This window comes from Microcaecilia unicolor, chromosome 6, assembly GCF_901765095.1.
Source record: "Microcaecilia unicolor chromosome 6, aMicUni1.1, whole genome shotgun sequence".
Taxonomy (NCBI): domain Eukaryota; kingdom Metazoa; phylum Chordata; class Amphibia; order Gymnophiona; family Siphonopidae; genus Microcaecilia; species Microcaecilia unicolor.
The window spans coordinates 205,798,733-205,811,449 of record NC_044036.1 but is presented as its reverse complement, the minus strand read 5'-3'; the positions used below and the strand labels follow the sequence as shown (position 1 = coordinate 205,811,449).

At 43.7% G+C, this 12,717-nt stretch overlaps 1 protein-coding gene across 3 annotated transcripts in view; it reads left to right on the top strand.

Moving 5' to 3' along the window:
• KCNT2 (potassium sodium-activated channel subfamily T member 2) overlaps nt 1-12,717 on the top strand; it is a 1,050,204-nt gene that overhangs the window by 968,954 nt on the left and 68,533 nt on the right. The gene's annotated exons all lie outside the window — the stretch shown is intronic.

Here is a 12,717-nt window from a genome sequence, read left to right as displayed (position 1 = left end):
CGTTTCTGAGATGGACGTCCTTGGTTTCCATTATCGCCGAAAACCAGAAATGACGAAGTCTAGGGATAACCATCTCTAAGGTCGACCAAATTTCAGGATTTGAGTGTCCCCGACCGTATTATCGAAATAAAAGATGGACGTCCATCTTGTTTTGAAAATACAGGTTCCCTGCCCCTGGATGGGGACGTTTTGCGAGGACGTCCAAATCGAAACGAGAACGTCCCTTTCGATTATGCCCCTCAAAGTGATTTACAATATATAATCAAAACCAAGAATTGTTTCAGTGCTATGACGTAACCAAAAAACTGATTGATATGAGTACAGAACATTGCTGTGCTCAATGTGATCAACTAGTTGGCTATGGACAAGTTTTTCCAAGGCTTTTTGCTGGCCTTCTGACAGCCACCAAATTTAAAACACAAGCTGATCAGAAGTAAACTTCCAACACAGATGGAAAAAGAAAAGGGCACGTTTCCCTGTAACACAGCCAGCTGCAAACTATGCCAAAACATTTCCCAAGACCCCACAGTCATTCACAAAGGAAAAATATTCAACATAAAGGACTATTTTACATGCTCATCTTCCAATGTGGTATATATCATTCAGTGTAAAAAATGTAACGAAGGATGCTATATTGGAGAAACAGGCCAGATGCTTAAGACAAGATTCAATCTGCACAGACATCACATGAAAATAGCTGGTGCCAGTCAAGCCCCCACCCCTATGGGCCAACACTTCACAAGACCAGAACACTGCACCAGTGATTTCACAGTAAGAATACTGAAAGGTAATTTTAAAACAATACAGGAACGTAAGACCTTTGAAATAAGAATGATTGAATATTTTGACACCCAACAAACAGGACTTAATAAGGATCTGGGTTTTCTAACCCATTGTAAACCATAAAGCTGTATTTCTCTGTTTATTTCTCTGTTTATTACCCTCCTCTCACCTACCAACACCCATCCTGTTAGAATATCAATGAAATGCTTTGATGTCCCCATGCATACCCCCTCCCTCCCACTCTGTCAGACTGTCAAAGTAATGCTTTGGTGTTTCTCTTATATATACTATCTGCTAACACATTTGCTTATTTCCGATCTGACAAAGAAGGGCAACCTTCGAAAGCTAATCAAGAAATGTATTAAGTTATGTCCAATAAAAAAGATAGCATCTTATTTTCTTTTCCATGTTTTATTTTGTTTGATTTCTATTGATAACCTCCAGGGCTTTGGAAAACAAAGGAAGTTTGGAAACGGGGAGAAAGCTGGCTAGAAGAGAGAGGTCGAGAGTAGGCTTTTTTAACAGGAGACAGACGATGGCATGTTTCAGGGGGCAAAGTACCAGGCCCTCAGACAGGGAGGAAGAAAGAATAGGCAATAGGTGGTGGACTATAACCTGAGAAAGATGCTTAGAAAGGAAGGGAGGCCAAGAGTCAGCTTTAGACGAAAACTGGTTCTGTGAGGCAACAACTTGTGACACAGAATGTGCAGTCAGCATATTAAAAGATGAGTAGGTTGAGAAGGGGCAGGTTGAGGCAGGGAGTCTACGGGAAGAGCAGGGCTGGTGGAAGGATATCTGGTACCCCCTTGCAACTTATAAATCAGCTTCTAGTTTATTAATCAGCTTAATATACCACCCTAGGGACAAGCTATCAGAGTGGTTTACATTATAAATCTATAAGGACTAATAAAAGCAGAAAATAATTCCATATACAATAGGAGAGATATAGGTACAAAGCAAGAAGAAAAGAGAAGAGGACACCTAAGGTGTAGCAGAAAAACATCAAAGGCAGCAACAAGCAAATAGGTCTTAAGTCGAGTCTTAAAAGCAGGCAAAGAAGTTTCCAACCAGAGTGCTATGGGAGCAGTGTTCTAGAGCTGTGGACCCATAACACTAAATATTCGCTTATGCATAGAGGAAAGACTACTACTACTACTACTAATCATTTTTATAGCACTACTAGACATACGCAGTGCTATACACATTATATGCAGGTATTTTCTCTGTCCCTGGAGGGTTCACAATCTCAGTTTTTGTACCTGGGGCAATGGAGGGTTAAGTGACTTGCCCAAAGTCACAAGGAGCTGTAGTGGAAATTGAACCCAAGTTGTCAGGATCAAAGCCCACTGCACTAACCATTCTAATTAATGCCAATCAGCGCTGATAATTGCTTGTTAGCATCCAATTATCAGTACTGATTAGCTTGTTAACTAATTAATTTATGTGCATTGTTATGAAATACACTTCGATTTCCATGCAGAAATCTCAACGCATAATACATATTGAGATAATACATATTGAGCAATCCTACTCTACATTTCTTAGGTTCCATCAACATAGTCTGCTTAGAAATTTGTGACATGGAATTTTCACCACAACTATTCTGCTCTTCGATCCATTTAACCTACCCAATTCACCGGACATATTAATACTATTAACAGGTCATACACATCCCTCTTCCCAAAACTCCTATACCAACTCTATTTGTTCACGTGATACTTCTATTGAATTAAAGGTTTTACAGCCACTTAGCGTTTTGTGCTTACCTGTTTACGAAATTAGAGATTAAGAGGCTCATTTTCAAAGCACTTAGCCTCCCAAAGTTCCATAGAAACCTATGGAACTTAGCCTCCCAAAGTGCTTTGAAAATATGCCTCAAAGTCACTGATGTCTCAGTGGGCACATATATCATTCTCCAGAGTCAGTTTTAGAATGATACTCATCATGCCATGCACCTCATACAAAAAATTCTCCATCTGCATGCTTTCCATGCCATACTACATACACTCCCCCCCCCCCCCCCCACACACATCCACATATATACCCACACATATATACACACTGTGACAAAATAATGAGTTTTTAAGCCTGTAAACTGTATTATTTCTTGAAGTATATTTCTCTAGTTTGGCCAGTAGGTGGTGCATGTTTATGTTGAAAGCTGTTACAGGGAACAGACTGTTCCCTCTTAAGTTAACACAAATAAGAGGTAACCTGCAGTGATATTGCCAGCTATTTTTAAAACTTGTTGTTCTGGGCTCTGATTGGCCCAGGAGTTCAGATTAATCTAGAATGTACTGGCTTTTTCTGCAGTCTTAGCCACAGAGAAAAGAGAGAAGAATCTCTTTGCTGAGACCCCATGAACAGTAATATTTGTTAACTTGTGAGCAGCTATATGTCCTGATTTTAAGGTTACCGTATGGCTCTAGAAAAAGGAGGACAGATTGAGCCAGTCTGGGTATGAATTGGACATGAATTGAGGTTGAAGGGGGAAAGACTCAGGACTAATATCAGGAAGTATTTTTTCACAGAGAGGGTGGTGGATATGTGGAATGCCCTCCCGCGGAAGGTGGTGGAGATGAAAATGGTAATGGAATTCAAATATGCATGGGATAAACACAAAGGAATCCTGTTTAGAAGGAATGGTTCCATGGAATCTTAGTGGAGATTGGGTGGCGATGCCGGTAATTGTAAACAAAACGGGAGCTGGGCAGACTTCTACGGTCTACGCCCTGATCGTGACTGAATAGATAGGGATGGGCTGGAGTGTACATTTTAAGGGGCTTCGATGTTAGCTTCAGAACTTAGTACAAGAACAGTACTGGGCAGACTTCTATGGTCTGTGCCCTGAGAAAGGCAAGGACAAATCAAACTCGGGTATACATATAAAGTATCACATACCATGTAAAATGAGTTATTTTGTTGGGCAGACTGGATGGACCATACAGGTCTTTATCTGCCGTCATTTACTATGTTACTTTGTTATGTTACTTCCATTGCTTTAAATGGAAGCAAAACCCAGACTGGATTAATGTGTCCTCCTTTTTCTCGAACCATATGATAAACCCTACCTGATCTTCCCAGGTACTATTGAGATAGTAAACAAATATTTAGATAGTTTTATAATTGATCCATATTCAGTTATCTGTTATTATGTGCTGTTTTTGTTCCATCTGTTTTTATGGTTTGCTGTTCAATATTTTTCATGACAGTAAACAATTTTAGTTTATTGTCTCTGCTTGTCTGGACTGACTAAGAATCCTGGTGGTTTGTGTGTTGGGTCTGTGAGTGTTTTCCAGGAACTGTGGGACCACTGGGAGTGTTGCCTCAGAAACCTAGAAATCACTGGGGAAAATTTGAGAGCGGGAGACTTGCCCAGAGGTGGTTTGGACCCTGTCAGTGGGAAGATGGTGCTATTGTAGAGCACATTTGGCAGGTGCAGACAGACCTGATGTGGCAGAGTTTTTATTGATTTTAAGATCTTTTTCTTTATCTCTTGTCCAGTGCAATCTACTAATGAGAAAGGTCATGTTTTAGATTTCTTAGCAATATCGTTGGACATATCATCTCATGTCTCTATTACAGATATGAGTTGAGTACCAGTACCCTGGTCAGACTGCTTTTTATCAGCATTTAACCTTGCAAAGTTAAGATGGTGAATTAGCAAGAAAACTGTGCTCTGTGTTCTGTTCAAAATAGCAAGATTCTTAAACAGTTAGTTTAAGTTTCAAGCTCTGGTTCCGCCCTCATAGGCGGGACCAGAGCTTGAGAGACAGAAGGGAAGGCCGAAGGCGCGCAAAGCAAAGAACATGCTTTTCGCTGCTGCTGCCAACACCGCCTTAACCCCGAGGTACGCCTTTTAAATTTCAGAGGAGGAGGTTCTGGCCCTGGTGCTGGGAGGGAGGGAGGATGGGCGGGCGGCCTGATGCTTGTTTGGTTGGAGGGAGGGAGGGAGGCCTGGTGCTGGGTGGGAGGGAGGGAGGCCTGGTGCTTGGTGCTGGGTGGGAGGGAGGGAGGGAGGCTGGCCTGAGGCCTGATGCTGGGTGCTGCTGGGTGCTGGGTGGGAGGCAGGCCTGATGCTCGGTGGGAGGCAGGCCTGGTGCTTGGTGGAAGGGAGGGAGGCTGGACATGGGTAACTGGAGCGGAGGGCAGGGGGGAGAGGAGGGAGGGTGGATGGACATGGGTGGCTGGAGGGGAGAGGAGGGTGGCTGGACATGGATGGAGGGAAAGAAATGAAGAAGAAAGGAGGAAAGTAAAGAAATATATGGAAAGGAAGCCCTGGAAACGGAGTTAAGAGAACAGATAGAGAGCAGCAGAATCAGTGACTAGGACCAATATGGATAGAAAAACAAAATCACCAGACAACAAAGGTAGAAAAAATCATTTTATTTTCATTTTAGTGTTTGGAATTTGTCCAATTTGAGAATTTACATCTGCTGTCTTATTTTGCACTGGGTATACTGGAGCTGTAACAGCTTACAGAAATGATTTATAATGAAAGAAAATCATGTTATTTTTTTCTCCTATACTAGTATAATATTTTCAATGATGTCTGTTTATATGCGCCATGGCTGGTGTAAGGGGTGTGGCTATCATAGGGGTGGAGTCATGTGTGGTGACCCCGCCCACAATGAGTACCGGCACTTTGCGATAAATAATTAGATTTTGGGTTGTTGTTTGAGCACTCGGTCTCTGAAAGGTTCGCCATCACTGTCCTATATTATCCCAAACAAGTTTGGGTTCAATGTGGCTAACAATAAACATTTGCAAAAAGTGCAACACAATTAGTATTTTCTACAAATACAATATACAAACTTAAAGCCTAAGAAGTCTTTCACTACCAGAGAGAAAAGTGTGCGAGGCTTGTATACCATAAAAGCCCTCCTCCTTTACTGCCTAAAGTATGTTCTTCCTGTCATCTGTTACATAGTAGCCAGAAATTTAGGTATAGTTTTCAGTGAGCATAGGAACGGGGCTGCACCCTCCTAAACATTACAGGTGCTAATACTGAATTGGTCCCCTTCCTCCCCATGCCAATGTGACTTCCTTAACTTTGGCCCCCTAAAGTAAGGAAGCAAACTACACCTGTTTTCTCTCTCTCTCTCTCCCTCCATCTCTCTCTCTTTGAGCTAGCTTTCATCCCTCCAGCATTCCCCTTAATTTCTTCTAAAATATAGGCCAAGATAAGGGTATTGGTATGCAGAATAGCCTACCTGTATAAGGCCTACCTGTACCTCCCTACTGGGAAACTCCCACTATACCTACAACTTAGGGACTGCTATCAAGTAGTCTACGTTCTTCCTAGCAGAAAAAACACAGAAGATGTAGTTTACAGGATTTGGCTGCTTGGCCTTTTTCATGTAGTATCCTATAGGACTCAGCTCAGTCGATTATGTTGTAAGTATTTTTTGTCCAGTCCTTTGGAGCTCTGATTAGGGCATTTTGACTGGTTCATGATACTATGCTAATGACTTCCAGATTTGGTTCCCATTGTTAACTTTGCTAGAAAATACCTTTTCAGTGTTGAAAAATGCTTTGGGTTTCGGGTGCTGCACACCTAAGGATCTAAGATAGTGCTATGCACTTGAAGTGAGTTGAGTCTCTGCTCTGCCCTATTTTGCTAGTGCTATGCCGAAATGGAGAGGCAGGTTGGCTGCCTTAGCCTTTTAGTAGCCAGCCCCACAGGTGGTCAGCTCTATGGACTCTTTTCTCCTGATACCCAGGATGCAGTTTTGGTCGGAGGGCAATATGCTTGTGACGCCCATGGTGAGTGGAGACCCCATGGTGTACTTACAGCTCGATGTTACTCTGAGCCCCGACCAGAGCACCTCTCCCACAGCTGCAGAGCACCAGTTTGTCGCTGAAAGCATCTTCAATCTCACAGCCAGGAAGTGCTGCTGAGTCAGAACTACTGGAGGCACTTCAGCGTCAGACTGGGGAACGCCAGTGTCTTTGGGTTCCCAATCTGCTGTTACAGATCCACCTTCATCTGTGGGAGAATTATCTGCTGCAGGCGGTGAGCGGGAGGTATTGCTTTGGTTGCACAACAGGTACTTACTTCTCAGTGTTCTACTTTCCTGTTTGAGTAGCCCTCTGAGGTAACTCTTGATAATTTGTGGGCTTTAATAACAAATGAGTGGAGGAGTGGCCTAGTGGTTAGGGTGGTGGACTTTGGTCCTGAGGAACTGAGTTCAATTCCCACTTCAGGCACAGGTAGCTCCTTGTGACTCTGGGCAAGTCACTTAACCCTCCATTGCCCCATGTAAGCCGCATTGAGCCTGCCATGAGTGGGAAAGTGCGGGATACAAATGTAACAAAAAAAAAAACTGGGTAAGGCTTTACATCCCCAGGTTCAGAAATTAGAGCAAGAAACACAGGGGTCCTTTTACTAAGCTGTGGGAAAAAGGGCCCTGCTCTAGCGATGGGGCCATTTTTCCCACGAGCCAGGGCCATTTTTACTGCAGTGGGAAAAACTCCCCCAGACAAACATAGCCCTGTGGTAAGAAAACTCTTACCACTTGGCCATGCATCAGGGAGCCCTTACCGGCACCCATTGAGGTGGTGGTAAGGGCTCCCGCGGTAACATGGCAGTAACTGGGCAATGCACAGCAATTACTGATTACTGTCAGGTTACCATTGTGCATGCCATTTCCAGTTTTCTTTTCCCTTGGAAATTTTGCACGCTCAGGGTGGAACTACCACTGGCAGCCATGTTGGGCTGGTGGTAGTCCTGATTTAGCGTTCGGTAAGCCTGCTTTGGGCTTAGCAATGCTTTGTAAAAGACCCCCACAGGCTTTGGGAAAGAAGCTGGAGATTGTTGGCGCTGACTTGAAAAAATTGACTGAATGGGTAGATAAGCAAGGGAAGGATTCAGAGGATTCAAACTAACATAATAAAGGATGTAGTCGAGTCCATGATGGTGTCTTAGTGCATTACTGCAATAGACACGCTCCCAACTGTACCTTTGAATCACCGTTTGAGGCATCTCTTTATTCCCCTGACTATGGGGAAAAGGAGAGGGAAGGTGTGGGAGATTCCATCAATCCCCACCGGGACCCAGCTTTCAAAGCAGGTGACTTTGTAGCAGTTTGGGCTAACGTCTGGACCCATTCATGCTTCCTCTCCCTCTATAGGAGCTGACGCATCGGCATCAGCCAGCAGTGTTGATGGGGTTTCTTTGAGCCCTGTCCTTTGTGCGGCTCCCCCACAACCAGGAGAGAGCGTTGTTCTGGGAAGTCATGCCTTTGGAGCTCCGAATGCCGAGATACTGAATGGGCAGGGAGGGAATGTCCCTACAGCAAAGGAGAATGTGAAGACCAGGTTGGAGGAAGTTTATAGTGCAGCATTAGTTTTGCCTCAACGGATAGTGAGTACTCTTAACCAGACTTCTAATGCTTCCCCTCCTGGTATATCTTTAGGGGTTTTTAAAAAACCTGCCGTAGTGACAATGGAGTCACTCTGGGACTTGATATTTGATATGCACTCTTCTTTACAAACATTGACATTTAAAAATACTAGTAATATAAAGGTTTTGTCTGAAGTTGTCCTTCAAGCGCAGGTGACTACCCAAAGATCCACTGAAGTAAAACTGGAAACAAAAATTCAGACTTTGGAAACTTTGTGAATAGCCTCAATTAAGGAGCAGAATTTCACTTATCGTAAATTGGAATACTTGGGAAATCGGGCTAGGAGGCTTAATTTGAGACTAACCAATTTTCCTAAGTCACCTTTAATAGCACCTATAGATATGGTAAAGAAATATTTGGTTGAAACGTTGGGAATGTCGGGTGAATCACTGCCTCCAATAACTCGAGCACAGTATTTGCAGATTTCAAAAAAATTAAATGGTGAGAATTTTCAAGGCCAAGTAGGAGATGGTATGAACCTAATATCTGTTTTGGAGTCTTCACTAGAAGTGAATACACAGAGAACTACTATGGTAGTATCCTTTGCTTTGGAGATGGATCGCGATGTGGTACTGAGACTTTCCTTTTGATATTTAGATACACAGTTTCTGGGATCTAAAGTTAGAATATTTCCTGATCTTTCTAGAGAAACACAGAAAAGTCGTAAAGCCTTTTTGGCCTTTTGTCCAAGGACTCTGGCCTTGGGCGCCAATTTTGTACTTAAATTTCCTTGTATATGTTGTGAATTATATCAAACTAAACAATTTCAATTCTTTGATCTTAAGGAACTGGAAGAATTTTTGGTAGCTAAAGAGGAGGTAAATATCACTGTTTGAGTTCCAGGAGCACACTGTAGTGATAGACTGAAAAGAGTATGATGGGTTGCAATAATCTAGTTTTTAGTTAATATTTCTTTAATTTCTTGTTTCTTTCTTATCATCTTGGATCCAAATTACCTAAAATGTGGACGAAGTTTCTATAATTTTCATTTATAGTCAATATTTACATTTTGATATTTCTATTATTCTGATTGCCAATTTCTGTATTATTTCTCATTTGAGTTGTAATCAATATAAATAAATAAATAGAAGATAAAGGATATAGTCAGTTTGAGATTGAACGCTGAGGCATTTGAGAACTCTTTTAGAGGCAATAACTTTCATTTTTTAAGTTTCTCGGGTGTTCTTTTCTGTTACTCCCAGGGACATTTTCAGGAGAAATGTTAAAAGAAATACTTGGTGTGCCCGAGAAAACTATTCCTCCTTTTTCTCAAATCTACTACCATCCATATAAACCTGCGGAGGATCAGTTGGACCTGAATAATTTATCTCTTGATGTATCAGCTGTCTTAGAGTCTTCAGATACTGAAGCAACAGTGGCTTCAACTTTGTTGGCAACTGTTTATTTGGCTCGGTTGTTAAAAATGCTTTTCAAAAACAAAGATAAGACTTTTCTGGGTTTTAAAATTCAATTTTTCCCAGATATTTAAAGAGACACTCAGAAGAGATGTCACCAGTTGCTACTGCTTAAACCAGATTGCTGCTACTTTTTACCTATGTTATCCTTAAAAATGTGTAGTTAGATACCTATCTGTTAAATATGTGTTTTTTGAACCTTCTCATCTCATTGATTTTCTTGCAATGAAATGGGCCACGGGGTTTTAGATACAACTCAAGCAAAACCTCACAATTTTGCTCTATGTATTTAGTTTTTGGTATTCCATATTACGTTAAGAGTATCTTATCCTGTATACTGTTTCTTCAAATTAGTTCCACATTATGAAGTCTTGGATCCATTGATTTTGTGGACTTGAGTGTTACTTCCTTAATATTCATCCTGTTGATTTTGTTTTCCTTATTGTTATATTAGGTGGGAAGTGCCACTTTTCTGTACAAGTGTTTACTTGGTTGTTAAAATTTAAAATGCTGAAATAAAAAAGAAAAATGCATTTGTCTTTGTCAGCGAGTGGATGCAAGCCAATGGGATTAAATTAAATCTTGGAAAATCTGAACTTCTTTGGCTGAGTAGGTTGGCTATACCTGCCACCTCTTCTGTGTCTAAGTAGTCTAGGGATTATTACTGCTTCCTTTTTCCTTGGATGATCAGAAGGACTTTTTTATATTTGTGGATTTTAAGACTATTTTGCAGACTCTAGTCTGGTCCCATGTAGAATATTGTAATTTGTTTTCCTTAAGACTTCCAAAAAGATACCTAGTCAAACTATAGCTTATTCAAAATAAAGGATATAAATGATGGAGCAGGGATACTTCTCTACCTAGGAACTTGTGCTGCCTTCAACTGGTGGTCCTTAAACCAATCTAAATTTGAGATAATTTTTTCAGATACTTCCCATCCTTAGATGACCTTCTCTCTTGAAACATGACGATCATACCATTTCTGCCTCTCAGCAGGTTCATTGATTACCTCAGACATATCTGAAAGCCCTACAATTAGTACAGAGTGTATCAACTTGAATGTTGACTGGTGCTCTGTGATCCTTGACTTAGATCCATGTATTGGTTACCTCTGACTTATGACATCAAATTGAAAATCTTGATCTAGATATATAAGGCATTACAGTTTATGATCTTCAATATCTCTCCACCACTCTGAAAAAGTACATGCCTTCCGGGCACTCGGTTCTGGGGGTACTCTGAAGTTGTCAATTCCTTCTTTGTCCATGGTACATTTTGAAGAAACATGATTCTGCACTTTCTTCATTGCCAGTCCACATGAGTGGAACAGGCTTTCCACCAACCTTAGGCTAATATCAGATACAATAATGTTTGAGGCAACTGAAAGCATGACTGCCTATGCAAGCATTAGATGGATGAATAGCCCACTTGCTTTCCTCAACAGAGTCTTTTTGTTACAGGATGTTATCCTGACTTTTGCTGGTTTCCATAAGGTATTCACTTATTGTATCTATTCTTTGTCTTTTATTAATAGTTTGGTATGTTTTATTGCTTACTAGTAAAAAAGGCCCGTTTCTGTTAGAAATGAAACGGGCGCTAGCAAGGTTTTCCTTGGAGTGTATGTTTCAGAAAGAGCATGTGTGAGAGATGGAGCGTGTGTGTCAGAGAGAGAATGTGTGTGTGAGAGAGAGAGACAGAGTGTATGTGTTTGTGCGAGAGAGAGAGTGTGTGAGAGACAGTGTTTGTGTTTCTGTGTGACACTGTGTGAGAGAGAGGGACAAAGACAGTGAGTGTGTGAGTGAGAGTGTATGTGGCAGACAGAGAATGAGTGACTGCGTGTGTGGTGTGAGGAACCCACTCCCTCTCCCCTGCCCCCTTGCTGCCAGGCATGTGCAGCGACCCTCCTCTCCCCGTGTTCCCCCTGCAGCCACCCATGTCCAGCATCCCCCTGCAGCCACCCATGCCCATCAACCCTCCTCTCCCCCTGCTGCACCCTTCCTGTCTCCCCTGCTCCCCCTGCAGCCACCCATGTGGTCTCAGCCCCCCCCCCCTCAGCATCCCTCCTGTCCCCCTGCAGGCACGCATGTGCAGCGTCCCTCCTCTCTCCCCTGTCCCCCCTGCAGCCAGCCATGTCCAGCGACCCTTCTGTCCCCCTGCCCCCCCTGCAGCTACCCATGTCCAGCGACCCTCCTCTCCTGTGCAGCCACCCATGTCTGAGGACACTCCTCTCCTTTTTCCCTGTTCCTCCCCTGTGGCCAGCCATGTCCATCGACCCACCTGTCCCCCCTGATGACCACCAACCCTTCTGTCCCCCTGCCTGCCGTGCAGTGTCCGTCCTGTATCCCCTGTCCCCCTTGCAGGCACCCATGTGGTGTGTGGAGCCCCATCCCTATCTCCCTGTTCCCTGCCCCCCCTGCAGCCACCCATGTGCAGCGACCCTCCCCTCCCCTCCCCCTGCTTCCTTCCAGCCACCCATGTCCAGCGAGACCCCCACTTCCCCCCCCAGCCGGCGCAGCACCCAAAGAAAGCCCCTTGCCCCCCCCTTCGCGCACCCCCCGACCCCCCCCCCCCACCGTGGCACGTCACCAAGCCCCTCCCCCCTCATCAACCCCCTCGCCACCCGCAACCGCTAATACAAACTGTGTCCGGCAGCTGCTGCTTCTGCTATTCAGCAGCAGCAGTCCGTACATAAAGAAAACAAAAAAAAAAATCCTCCTAAAACGCACCTCCGTTGAGAAGCATCTCATATTGGCTGAAGTCTCAGCATGCGCTCCTCCTCTCCCCTCTGACGTCTCGGCGTTTCTCTGGGGTCTTCCGGCAGGGGCACTGACGTTGAGGGGAGAGGAGGAGCGGCTGCATAGACGTCAGCCAATGTGAGATGGTTTTCCACGGAGGTGCGTTTTAGGAGGTTGTTTTTTTGTTTGTTTTCTTTATGTACGGGCTGCTGCTGCTGAACAGAAGCAGCAGCAGCTGCCGGACAGAGTTTATATTAGCGGTCGCGGGTGGCAAGGCGGTCGATGTGGGGGGGAGGGGCTTGGTGAAGCAGCGGGGAAGGGGTTGGGTGATGCGGCGAGGAGGGAAGGGGGTAGGGGCTTTCTGATGCCCCGTTGCAC